Source organism: Lactuca sativa, chromosome 8 (genome assembly GCF_002870075.4).
Source record: "Lactuca sativa cultivar Salinas chromosome 8, Lsat_Salinas_v11, whole genome shotgun sequence".
NCBI classification, from domain to species: domain Eukaryota; kingdom Viridiplantae; phylum Streptophyta; class Magnoliopsida; order Asterales; family Asteraceae; genus Lactuca; species Lactuca sativa.
Window position 1 is genome coordinate 14,233,311 of NC_056630.2, and position 14,602 is coordinate 14,247,912.

The following is a 14,602-nucleotide window of genomic DNA, read 5'->3' on the forward strand; positions in this document are numbered from 1 at the left end:
ACTTTACACGGAACTGGTTTCACTAACATGTCCGGTTATTGGGTCTTATAATCAGTTAATTTCGATTTTTGGGCTTTCTGAATCTGGGTCCAAACGGGCCGGGTTCAGACCATTTACGTAGTTTTATGATTTTGTCTTTTTTCTAAAAATTGAAGAAATACAAGAAAATGAAGGGAGGAGGTTCCAAACGGGCCGGATTCGGACCATTTACTCGCGTTATGTATCACTAAGGTCATGGGTATGGGGGTGTTTCTGCACGCAAACATCTACGTGGAGGGGATGTTCAAGCGTGAACACCACCCCGAATGGGTGTAGTGATGGTGTAGAGTAACTAGCTTCACGGATGCTTACGGGAATTGTGATTGGCTAACTCCAAATTGATTGTATTAATATTGGTTTCTCTCTTTTTCACTATTGAACACCATTTCCAACCAATATTGAATGTATTGTGAAAATGATTGATGATGATGTGGAGTGATGTTCACCTATCAACATACCCGATGACCTAAAACTCATTTTATATTATGGAAAATTGTTAGAATATAAATAATACAAAATTTTCAAAATACTTATTTATATATTTAAGAAAATTTAATAAAACAAAATATGTATTTATGTATTTAGAAAAAAATTAGTTTTTACAAATAAATTATATGTTTTGTAACGTATAAAATTTACATAAAATATATGTATTTTTTAATGTATTTAAAATATACATTTACATTTTCATAAAAAAAAGATATAAAAAACTATTTTTTAAATAATCAATGGTTTTATAAAAGTTGATTTGTATGATTTTTGTCTTGTAAGACAAACCATGTTTTAACAGAAATATATTTAGGGTTAAGTTTCTTTTTGGCGGAGTTTGTATCTTCTCGATGATATGATCGAACGCAGAAAACAAACAAAAGTCATGGGCTGCAATACCTCTCGGTATTGGCAGGCAAAGTAATCAATAAAAATTAAATACAAAATTCTTTTGGTATATATATATATATATATATATATATATATATATATATATATATATATATATATATATATATATATATATATATATATATATATATATATATATATATATATATATATATATATATATATATATATATATATATATGCTCGGCTAGCATGGATTCAAAGGCAAATGTTCCTAAAGAAAACAATTGGCAGCATGCTCTTGGTTTCTTATGGGCTGAAACCTTTTTTTTTCAACAGTACTGCAAGGTGTGAAGCTCATTTTTTTTTAAACTCATGTTTTTGATGTACTTGGCCACCACACTGCAAGCAATTCAGTGGCGGGTCTAGAAATTTTCTCCGTAGGTAACACTATTCAGACGACCAGTGGCGGACCTCAATAGGGGCCATGGCCCCCCTACTTTTAAGCTTCCTAATACCCTTACTAATTTTTTATTTATGTACAAATCCAGTAATCATTTAAATGGATAATCAGGCCACCCTCAATGTTAAGGTCGAAGTATTATAAAATCCAACTATTATTAACTTGGAATGTAGATAACCATTTAACTAAACTTCCGAAAATCAGTAAAAAAATCTAAAATGATCAATTAGGAAATTACAAAAACTAGAAAATTATCTTATAATTCCTATACAAAGGTAAAATACATAATTAGGTTTACATAATTCTTAACTCAAGCGCTTAAGAAAACAAAAAACCTAGAAAATATTTCGGACCTTGTAAAAGTCAAAATATCTCCGGAAATAACGCCTCCGCCAACGGCCTAACTATATCCACTCCACCGGTATCAGTCGTCTGATTGTCGCCTTTTGTGTGTGTGCGCTTTCTCATATCCGCCGGTCTCCGGTTGTCTTCTTGTCTTGCCGGACTACTCAGATCTGAACTCTGTTGTGCCTCCGTCGGCTGCTGTTCTCCGTCTCTGATATGATCTTCGTCGGACTGTAAGAGTATGCTTAACGGTTCTTCATTTATTTCTTTTATTTATTTACTCTCTCTCTCTCTCTCTCTCTCTCTCTCTCTCTCTCTCTCTCTCTCTCTCTCTCTCTCTCTCTCTCTCTCTCTCTCTCTCTCTCTCTCTCTCTCTCTCTCTCTCAAGTCATTATAAGCTACGAGATATGGGATTGTGTGCAAACATAAACATTTGATAATATGATACAGCTAATCTCAAAAAGCCGACAAATATTTAAAATTCTTTGCTTTTATTGATAAATTACTTTATATATTAGTATTTTACATTGTAAAAGCAATTGGAACAATAAAAATAAATATCTTCCCTAATAAATATTTTTTTTTTGCCAAATGGCATGCTCTCTTTGATTTCGTCACATGTCATTTTCATTTAATTAAATGTATTAATTGCAATAAATTGAATAATAAATACATATAATTTCATTAATTGACTTTCCTTCAAATTTCTAAATTAAAACCCTATTAGTTTCATTTGTTTATTTATTTAAATTATTTGTTTAAATTTAAAATGAAAAAAACACTTTAATTTTAATAATTCAATATTTTTCTAATCTTCCCTAATAAATAAAGAACTTTTTGTCACATGACATGCTCTCATTGATTTCGCTACATGTCATTTTATGGTTATTTTTAATTAAATTTTTCCACATGACATTTTGTTGTTGTTTTCATTTTAATTAAATGTAATACTTGCAATAAAAGGAATAATATACATATAAATTTTATTAATTGATTTTCCTTCAAATTTCTAAATTAAAATCCTATTAGTTTCCTTTGTTTATTTATCTAAATTATTTGTTTAAATTTAAAATAGAAAAACCAATTTAATTTTATTAATTCAATATTTTTCTAATTTTTCTTATAAATTCAAATTTCTCAAATATTTAGAATTTCATATTAGATTTTTTTTTAAAAATGAACTCATGTAATACATGGGTCTTACACCTAGTGTATTTATTAGAATAAAACGGAAGTAATTGATATGTGTTATTTTATTTAAATTATGATGTACTCAATAAAATAAATTTAAAGAACTTCTATATTTATAGAGAATTAGTTGTTGGCTAAAATATATTTGTTAGTTGTTAGTAAACTTTTTTTAATGTAGTATATATATATATATATATATATATATATATATATATATATATATATATATATATATATATATATATATATATATATATATATATATATCAAAATGCAAAAACAATCAAATATTGATGAAATATAATTAATACTATTTACTCAAGATTTCTAAAAGCCACCAAAATAGTTTTGAACAAAACTTTTCTTGTTTATATGATTTTTATTTTGACATATGATTTTGGCCCCCTGGTTGTAAGGCTCGTGTTCCGTCCCTACAGATGACTTGACCATGTCTAGTTAAAATGGTGAAAAGATCGGATCAGGTTGTTATACACATGGATTTATACATTTTTAGAATGTTAGTCATGTTCGGTTGATTAATGTATGAACTTAGACCAATTCAGAATTTTAGTCATCAAATATTTATACTTTGATTTATATTTGTTCAAATTTTGATAAATTAGTTTTGTTGATTAGCCGGTGGAATTAATTAGAATTTAAAATGGCATATAGTATATAAGGACCACTTGTTGATTAACTAGTAGAATTAGATATTCTAATTAGGCATATGTCCAGCAAAATTAAATAAAAAGTACGAGTATATACGAATGTTCTCTATGGTTTAGGGTAGTTTGCGCATTTGGTCCTTAATTTATTTTTTTAACTTGAAAGGTCCTTACTGTTTGTTTTTGTTACACGTTTGGTCCTTGTCTTACCTAAGAAGACTATTTTGTCCTTGATTTTTTAATTTATTTAAATAAACACACCCCAACCCCACCCCCTCACCTTATCTTACCCATCTCACCATTTTGGGTAAATTACACCAACCGTCCCTCGTGCATATGACAGAAAGCGTGTTTAGTCTCTATTTTTAAAAATTAACTCGGATCGTCCCTCGTTTGGTTAAAAGTTACGCGCCTCATCCTTCCGGACATAAAAAGACGAGTTTGCCCTTAATAATTTCTTTTTTAATTTTTATTTATTATTATTAGATTTAAAAAAGAAAAAAGAAAATAAATATGCACCAATACCCATCCTTCCCCTTCCCTTTCCCCAGTTTCCTTCCCTTTGTTCTGGCGAGACCAACCACATCTACTTTTTCTCTTACTTTCTTTTCTGAGTGCCGGAGAATAACATCAGAATCCGATGACTCAGTCACTCAATAGGTTCGATTTTCCTCTGAAGTAACTAGGGTACTATCGCAACATACCAAGTTTTGTTTGTGATGCAATGACCAGATGAGGAGGGTGTGGCGATCAAGACAGGATAAGCATGGTTTGAGGAAATCCAAGGTTATTGTCATCGATTGCGGACCTGAAACCATCGATGAATGGTTTGAGGAAATCAGGTCCAAGACGAATCCATCGAAATAAAATCAAATCGAACTTGAAACTCTAAATCAAAATCGAAACCTTCATCATTTTCAATTTTTTTGGATTTGAGAAAGACGAAGAAGGAGGGAACTACCATTTTCATCGAGTTTATCTCTTCAGCCTATTTCTCTCTCTGTATCGTGCTACATCTCCATCTCACTTGCCATCTATCTCGATATCGCATTAGACACATGTGTGTGTGTTTTCTATTACTTTGTTACTCCGATCAGTAGCAACAGTTTGAGGGTTTGGAAGTGAAGGAGGTAGATGGGTTGGGGAAACTAATAGTAGGTGTTGAATAATAATGAAAAAGAGAGAGAGAGAGAGAGAGAGAGAGAGAGAGATCGAAGGTGGTTGTGGTATTTTGCAGCGTAACGAAGTGAAGGAGGTAGATGGGTTGGGGAAACTAATAGTAGGTGTTGAACAATAATGAAAGAGAGAGAGAGAGAGAGAGAGAGAGAGAGAGAGAGAAGGTGGTTGTGGTATAGATTAGAGAGAGTTGTTTTTTTAAGTTATAAATAATAATAAATTATATTATATTAATTGAAAAATAAATATTTAAGGGCATTTTAGTCATTTCAAATGGGGCGTGGACTATATTTGCAACAAAAACACATTTAAGGGATGAAACGTGCAAGTTTTAAGCAAACAAGGGACGGTCCGAGTTAATTTTTGAAAATAAGGACTAAACACGCTTTCTGGCATGTGCACGAGGGACTATTGGTGTAATTTACCCCACCATTTTTATCTATTTAAATAATAATATTTTTAGGTAAGACATGGACCAAATGCATAACAAAAACAAACAGTAGGGACCAAACATATAAAAAAAACAAGTCGTGGTGAATTTCCTAATTAAAAGAATAAGTTAGAGATCAAACGCACAAATTACGCCGACCATAAGGAACATTCGTATAATTTACTTTAAAAAATACTTCTACGTTTTGGGTGAATCATTGAGGGCGTACATACATATCATTTTCAAATTTTGGGCTTATTCCTATGAAAATTCTAGATTCTAGTCCAAAGTCCAATAAAATTCATTAGGGGCATGTGCCCCCTTGTTAGATCCACACAGGCGAGCATGAATCAAAACTAAGGATAAATGGTTTTGGATTTTGCTTAAGAAAATAGTTTTTTCATGCAAATGATTTTTCTTTTTACAAAAGCTGTTTAAGTTAATGTTTATTGTGTTAACAATTCAATTGTATATTGATTTCGTCTTTTAGATAATCTCTTTCATAGAAACAATTATTATTAATCTAGTCTAGTATAGTATCTACTCTAGTATAATAAATAAAAATCTTTTTGTCACATGTCACATTAATATTGATTTTGTCACATGTCATTTTGTGGTAATTTCAATTAAAAAATTTTCACATGACATTTTGTGGTTTTTTCTATTTTAATAAGTTACACATAATACTTTAATTTAATAATTACAATAATCTAGTATAGTCTAGTATAGTCTACTATAATAAATGAAAATCTTTTTGACACATGTCACACTAATATTGATTTTGCCACATGTCATTTTGTGGTTAATTTCAATAAAATTTTTTCACATGGCATTTTGTGGTTTTTTCTATTTTAATAAGTTCCACATAATACTTTAATATAATAATTACAATAAATATTGTAATAAATGAATATTAATTTCATTAAAAGACTTACCTTCTTATTTCAAAATTCTCAAATTAAAGTTCTTAGTTTATTATTTAAATTTAAAAGATAAAAGAAATCAATTTTAATAATTCATTATTTTTCTTATTTTATTATAAATCTAAATTTCTTAAAAATTTAGACTTTTATGTTTAATTTTTTTAATGAATCGATGTAATACATAGATCTTACACTAGTAACATACTATAAGAAAAATGTATTATGGTTCCTTCGGTTTCTTGTCATTTCTTCTATTTTTAATTAAGACAAAATTACATATCCCATGGTCAAAAACCCAATCTTTGTTATACTTGAAAAAAGACCAAATTATTTCTCACATGTTAGGCACATGGTTGGGCTTAACGGACGGAAATTAACAGTGTGAGCAAATAGACCACTCATGCATTTTTTGAAACCATAAAGACCATGTTCGTCAAAAACAATTTAGCAAAGACCAAGTTTGTGACATTTTGGTAAACCATAGGTACCGGTTTATGTAGTTTTGTCTATAAACTTTTAAAACAAGTTAAATGTTAGATATGACGACGGAAGGACCAGCTGCGTATTGTTTAAAAAACATGGTAGCGACCACATTTTTATAACGTCAACGGACGTTATCTTGAACTAGATACCTTTTGAAAACCACATGGGCCATTTTTTGAAATTTTGTCTTTAGTTAATTTCTAATCCTTTTAAATTAGCTTATCGATGATCTAAATTGGCATATAATTTCACTATCAAATGCGGAAACATGTGTTTGATGTGGTGATTGTTTAGCACCAAAATAATGTTTGAATTCCAATCAACCTCTAAAATGGTGGGGTTTAGAGGCGTTTTTGGTGTTAAAAAAGAGCCGATACAAAATGGTGCTAAATATAAAGGTTAGTAGTATTCTTGTCCCCAAAAAACACAAAAATAATATAATATGGTGGATGGTTGGAGTTGGCCTAACAAATACCAAACTCTTCACTTTAGGACATACATGAGATAGCTTCAATCGTGTCTACCTTGATATGGAAGCTTTAATCTTATTTGCCTTGATGTCAAGTGCTTCTTTCTTTAGGAACAAAAGTACGTTTTGTTTGTAAATTTATGTAATAAGATCATTATAAATAATCAGATAAATTATTATCTTTGAAAACCGGTTAGGCAAACATACATAAACATTGCATTTTTGCTCATTTAAGGTAACCGATTTTTGTCAAACACTTCAAAAAGTGTTTATCAACTTATAACATTTTGCTGCCATATAAACTAAATAAAATTTCCTTTTTGCTACTACATAAGCTAATAAACTATTAAAAAAAATAAATCATTTTCAAAACTCACCCTCTAACAAAGTAAACGAGTTAGAGTTCAATTATAGCGGATCCCAAACTAACCACACACACTTTTATCAGCAAAGTATGTATTTAATACTTGTAAATCCTTTTTGAAGTTAATACGTATGAAAAGGAAAAACATTCAAGGTTCACAAAAAAATATAAGGGTATTGATATCAAGAAACATATCATAGTAAAATATCAGAATGCATCTAGTGTGGTTGAGCGATGTTGATAACATAGTTCACCACCTACCCTATTGTCAATGGGATGCAGCGACGCCTCCTCGCCTCCTCCTCATGGATTCAACTATACCGTGTTAGCTCTCTCACCAACACCAGACACCAACATCTCATGCACCAAGCACGATCACGAGACAAAATACGGCCCCATCCAAAATCTATATATAAATTTCACACAAATGATTGTTAGTAGTTTAATTGATTTATTGATTATAACATATTTCTCTCCTTGATACTACATCGTTTTTCTATTTTTTTAATAAGTCAACTGGGGACTATACTTTTTTGGGAAAATTTATCTATATATTTATAAATTTTCATAATTACCTTTGTATCCATGTAAAACTTCAAATTATATATATATATATATATATATATATATATATATATATATATATATATATATATATATATATATATATATATATATATATATATATATATATAAACTCACGTATATACCCATTGTTTAATAATAAGTAATCTATTTAAAAATAAAAAACACTATCTTTTAAATTTAAAACACTATCTTGTATAAACTTGGAACAACCAAAAGGAAATTAAATACATGAAATTGCAAAAATAAGATTAGGGGTGCAAAGGAGTCGAGCTGATCCCGGACCTGCCCGATTCGAGCTTCATAATACGAAGCTCGGCTAGAGCTCGTGAAGAATTATACCAACTCGGTTTGGGCTCGGCTCGACTTGTGTTTTGTCAAAAGAATCGGAATAAGCTTAAGCTTGTTTCGAGCTCATTAAGAAGCCCATTTACTAATATCCTAAATTCTTAATTCCTCAATTATGTTTTTATTTTAACATAAAAATAATAATAAATTATTTTATATATAGGCTCGTGAGACTAATTGAGCTTAGTGTCGTTTTACCGGATTTTTAACAAGCCCAATCCAAGCCTAAACAAGCTGAATCAAGCTCATTAAGAAGCTCGATAATATTTTCAAACAAACCCGATCCAGGCTCGAGAAAAAAAAATTCTGGATTTTACCAGTTCAATCGGACTGATTCTTACGGGTTCACATGACAAACGATTTGTTGGCATCTAAAAACCGATTCTGAGACCGATTCGTGGCTGAACTGGCCGGTCCGGTTCGGTCCGGTTTTCAAAATATATTCGGTGGATAAAATGCAAACAAAAAGTGAATTTCAAAAGGGAATGTTTTCCCACATCGGCGGTGAACGGGAAAACAACGTGATGCAGTCTATAAAATAGAAAGCTGAAAAATGGATTTTCAGAATGTTATACCACAACGCTTGTTGTATGAAGAACCGACTATTTCTATGGGTTATAAAAGAAAATAAAACGATGCTTCTCTGCTACTTTTTCTTTATACGTCTTTCAAGTTAGATATGTTTTTTTTTGTATATTTAAAGAAGTACGTGGCACTTTAAGAAAGAAAATTTAAATAGTTCTATTTTGGCGTCCGTTAAAACATTGATTATAGAGGAACTAGTACATGGAATTCTTACCTTTTTTTGTTTGGAAAATGGCCAATATTATAGAAATGCACCCAAATAGTAAGAAAGTATAGGGGAAAATTTAAAGGTTACATATTACATATAAAGAAAATTTAAGACTAAGACGAAAAATAACAAGAGAGCCACTCTTCCCGGTTACATAAACCACCTTTGCCCCTACATTTTACCCACAAATACACTAACACTTTGATATTGTCCACCACACCATTTGGAGTGATGAATTTTGCTTAGAATATCCGATCATTTCTAGCTCTCCATATACTCCAAAGTAACCCGTAGCAAATGGTTCTTAACCGTTCCTTTTTCTTAGGGCATCTTCCCCAGTTGGCTGCAAAACAAGTAATCTTTTCTACATTATGGAAATTGATCTGATCTATTTCGCACCAGTTATGGACTTCATGATGGAGTTCGCATAAGGACATTCCACCAGAATATGATTTGCATATTCGATTCCATCAATACATGAGCTACAGTTACAAGTGTCGAGAGTAACCCCACGATGGGAGAGGGCTACAGCTGACTGTATTTTCCCCATCACAGCACGCCATATGAATGTAGTTACTTTAATTGGAATGAGTTTACACCAACTTATATGAAAATGGTGGACATTTGCTATGGAGCACAGGTCAATCTTTTTCCTGAGGAGGTACACCCTATATTTTCCATACGTCGATAGTAGACACGACAACTGATTGACCCTAGATTGTAATCGTATCGAATTCATGTCGTTAACTAGACATTCTAGTTTAGAGGAGCTACCAGCAGCAACAACAACAGTAGGACAAGATCTCCAATTCCACATGTTCCTACCTTCGTTTTTTCTCTTTAAAACCTTACATGACTTCTAATTTTCATGTTCATATAATTTAGGGTATTTTGTTTTTATGTTTAAACCACCATCAGCCCATAAGTCATGCCAAAACTGAATGTTATCCCCAAATTTGAAAATTTTCAAGAAGAAATCATTATAACTAAGTCTCATTACATCAATATCCTTTTTAACTCCAGCAATATTGTTCCAAACTCCAGTTACTCTTTTTCTTTTTGCTAAGTACTCAACATGTTTATTTCCCAAATTAAGAAGTCCTACAATGACTCTGGCCCACAGTGAGGGGGGTTCAGATTTAAGTCTCCACCACCATTTAACAATGAGAGCAACATTCAGTATATTAATTGATCCGACTCCCAAACCACCAAGTTCCTTAGAAGCGATAACCTTTGTCACACCCCAAAACCGAGAACGGCGGAAACGTTCTGGGGCGGAGGACGTCATGTAAAGTATCACAACACAATATAGTAGCAAACAAGTAAACAACATCATCCATTGCATTAAATATAATTTTAATACAAGTGTATTCTGTACAGTTATAGACACCAAAATGTAAATCAAAATATAAGATGAGTCTTGCATGCGCTCCATCTTCACAAATGCTGGCCTCGGTACCTGTCTACTGATGATCTGAGAATACAATTCATTTTGAAAGAGTTTATCAGCATTAAAGATGGTGAGTTCATAAGTATTTAGTCTCGGTGTTTGTATCAAAATGTTTGAACGTGGTTTGAAGTACGAGTTTGTAAACGTTTGTAATAAAAGTATGTGAATGTTTGTTAGTGCTTGTAAAAGTTTGTAACTCCTAGAAAATCCTATATTTTCTACTAAAAGTAGCCTTCTACCAAGGCATAACTATTTTGTATGTTTGTTTCTTGTAAAAGTGTGTAATTTTCCCAAGTGTAACTATCATTATCAAAATATAGTTTGTAAATAAACGTTTAAGTGAAATAATCACTAAATGAATGTAAAGGGTAAATTAATGTAGAATTGTAGTGTTGTATTATAAGAACTACTTCTATACTAACTACCTTGAAACGGATTTATATCAAGGTATTATGTGATTTATTGTACCATACTATCGTCTGGGAAACACGACAATGTAAATCGTAAAAAGGTATGACGTTTGGCACCCGCAGACCTGCAGGTTCGGCTGTAGCTAGCAACAAGGTGTAGGATAGTCAATCCAGTAAAGATCTATATGCAAACTCATGCACTCCCTCCAAGAGACTCTGGCTATAATTCGGGCCATGACATTGAAGGCAAGCTCTGATACAGTGGATCACATTTATGTTAACGTATTCATGTATATGTAATGTATTGTTACTCATCTTAGTATCGATGTATATATTCTCTTTCTAGTATAGTTGTATATGTTCTCATTCTAGTATAGTTGTATATGATCTTATAGTAATAAGTAATGACTCATGAATGAACAGACTCTTGTATGTTTCATTGAGCTAGAAGTAGTAAGTAGTATAACCCTAAACTATACCTATTATAGTTTATTAGTAAAATTGATGAATGACTGAATGTACTGAACTACGATATAAATCTTTATATCTATACATATATACATAATATATAATGAAGGATTCAACGACACTCGGACAAACAACAAGGTACTTTAGTACCACAACCAAACGAGGACAGGAAGTAAAGTGGGTTACCTCTCCTAAGTCCTTCAAACCTTATTTATATAACTATATATGTAGTAGACATGGTTTTTAACAATATATAGGTTTAAAAATTGTAAAGGAAAGTTTTAGTATAAAAAGTGAATTTGATAACCAGTTTGAAGACATTTGTTTGGTAAAACAGTTTAAAGCATGAAAAATCCATTTGCATGTTAGTTATTAATCACATGTGATTGATCTAATAACTAACATGGTTCAACTTGTATCCCCCCCATAAAGCAAAGCATTTGAAAACATTTAAAAGTATTTCAAAGGTTAGTTAAGGGGTATGAACTCACCTGTAGTGAGTGGATTGTATTGAAGTGTCGGAAACGGTGCTAGGTGACAAGTGGAGACTTGTACATACACAATGAGCCTAGTTATCATATAATAAACATATATATATATATATATATATATATATATCTAATTAGTCAATTTATAACTAATAAATCAAGTTAAGACAGTCTAGGACATGGAAACACTTTGTTTCAAGTGTTAAAAGTCACAAGGGTTGCATCTAAGTGTTGTAGGGCATGGCTAGTGTGTTTGGGGTTCAAGGAAAACCCCATAATGGAGTTTACGGTTTATGACCATCATCAAATGAGTTTATGGTCATAAACTCATGATTTTACGGCCGTAAACTCATGCTTCCTTGACCATTTGTTGTTTTGATGTCTTACAAGTCCCTTAGAAGCATTTCCATTTGAAGTATAAGTCTATGGAAGTGATTAGGGCACCATTTCACTCCTAAATGGAGTTTACGGTTCTTAAACCGTTTTCCTTTGAGTTTACTGCCATAAACTCATATGATTTATGGTCATTTGGGGTTTTCAAGTCCTTAACTCATCAAGGAAGGGATTTAAGCAAGTTTCCAAGGCTTATGAAGGACTAGGGCACTCTTTGGCACCTTAATTTAGGGTTTACGGTCCAAGAACATATTGGACCGCAAACACCTTGTTCTTGGTGTTTTATGGACGTTTTCTTGATGTAAGGAAGTGTAACAAGCTCTATAAGACTCTAGGATAGAAGTACTTACTATGTAGAAGCTTGAAAAGGTGCTAAAGGCCCAAGAACACTAGTGTGTGTTCTTGGTGTTTTGAAGATCTAAGAAAAACACGAAAATGAATGGATAAAATGATGTATAATCACTAGGTGTTATTTTATAACAAATAATCAAGTCAAGAAACACTTACATTTTTGGGAGATCGGGTGAAAGGCGGGATGATAGTTGAGAGAGATTTGGAGGTGTTCTTGAGAATGAAAGTAAGAAGTGAGGAGTTTGGGGAGTAAACTCATGCTTAAGGCATGAGTTTACGGTCTAGGGGGAGTTTACGGCCCAAACTATAAAAGTTTGGCCGTGAACTTCTTAACTAGGTGGTATGTGCGGTTTTGAAACACCAAGACTCCAGACGGTACTTCCTTTCATTCGTTTATTTAAAGAATAAGTACTAAAAATACTCCAACGAGCTTTAAATTGGCTAAAAATTATTAGAAATGTAATTGACTTTTAATTGAAGTGATTAACTTTAGAGTTTGTCCGAATGAAAATTTCGGGTTGTCACATCATCCCCCCGTTAAAGGGAATTTCGTCCCGAAATTAAAGTTTAAGTGAATAAAATAGTTACAAACAAACGAGCAAATAGATGAGGATATTTCAATTTCATTTGATCCTCGTGCTCCCATGTGAATTTCGGTCCTCGCTTGGCGTTCCAGCGAACCTTCACAATCAGGATGCGGCTTTGCTTTGTCTGCTTGACCTCACGGTCCATGATCTCTACAGGTTCTTCCACGAAGTTGAGGCTCTCGTTGATCTCGATCTCGTCGAGTGGGATTACAAGAGTCTCGTCAGACATACACTTTTTAAAGTTTGAGACGTGGAATGTAGAATGTACGTTACTGAGTTCGTTGGGTAGTTTGAGTTTGTATACTACAGGGCCGATTCTAGCGAGAATCTCAAAAGGCCCTATGTATCTTGGATTGAGCTTCCCATGCTTACCGAAGGGTATCAAGCCCTTCCAGGGTGAGACTTTCAAAAGGACTCGGTCTCCCACCTGGAATTCCAAAGGTTTCTTTCGTTTGTCAGCGTAGCTTTTCTATCGGTCTCTAGAGGCTTTCAATCGTTCACGGATCTTAACGATCTTCTCTGTCATTTCTCGAATGATTTCCGGGCCTGTGAGAGTGCTGTTAGAAACTTGTCCCCTAGCTAATTGGGTGTCACCCACTTCAGCCCAGCACAGAGGGGATCTGCACTTCCGGCCATAGAGGGCTTCAAATGGAGCAGCCTTGATGCTCATGTGATAACTGTTATTGTAGGAAAATTCGACAAGGGGTAAATGAGTATCCCATGCCTTCCCAAAGTCGATCGCACAGGCTCTCAGCATATCTTCCAGTGTTTGGATGGTCCTCTCACTTTGTCCGTCGGTCTGAGGATGGTAGGTTGTGCTTATGTCTAGCCTTGTTCCTAGGGAATGTTGTAGCGACTGCCAGAACCTAGAAGTGAACCTACTATATCTATCCGAGATAATGGATATAGGAACACCATGCGGTCGTACGATTTCCTTAATGTACATTCTCGTAAGCTTCTCCATCTTGTCAGTTTCCTTGATAGGCAGGAAGTGTGCAGACTTGGTCAATCTATCAACGATGACCCATATGGTATCAAGTCCACTTGTTGTCTTGGGCAACTTGGTTATGAAATCCATAGTGATCCGCTCCCACTTCCATTCTGGAATCTCTGGTTGTTGCAGCAAACCGGAGGGTTTCTGGTACTCGACCTTAACCTTTGCGCAAGTAAGGCATTTACTTACGAAAGTAGCAATCTCTGCTTTCATGTTAGGCCACCAGTATAACTTTTTAAGATCCACATACATCTTATCTGAACCTGGGTAAACGGAATACCGAGTGTTGTGCGCCTCGGTCATGACCAAGTCTCGGAAACCACCATGTTTCGGTGTCCAGATCTGGT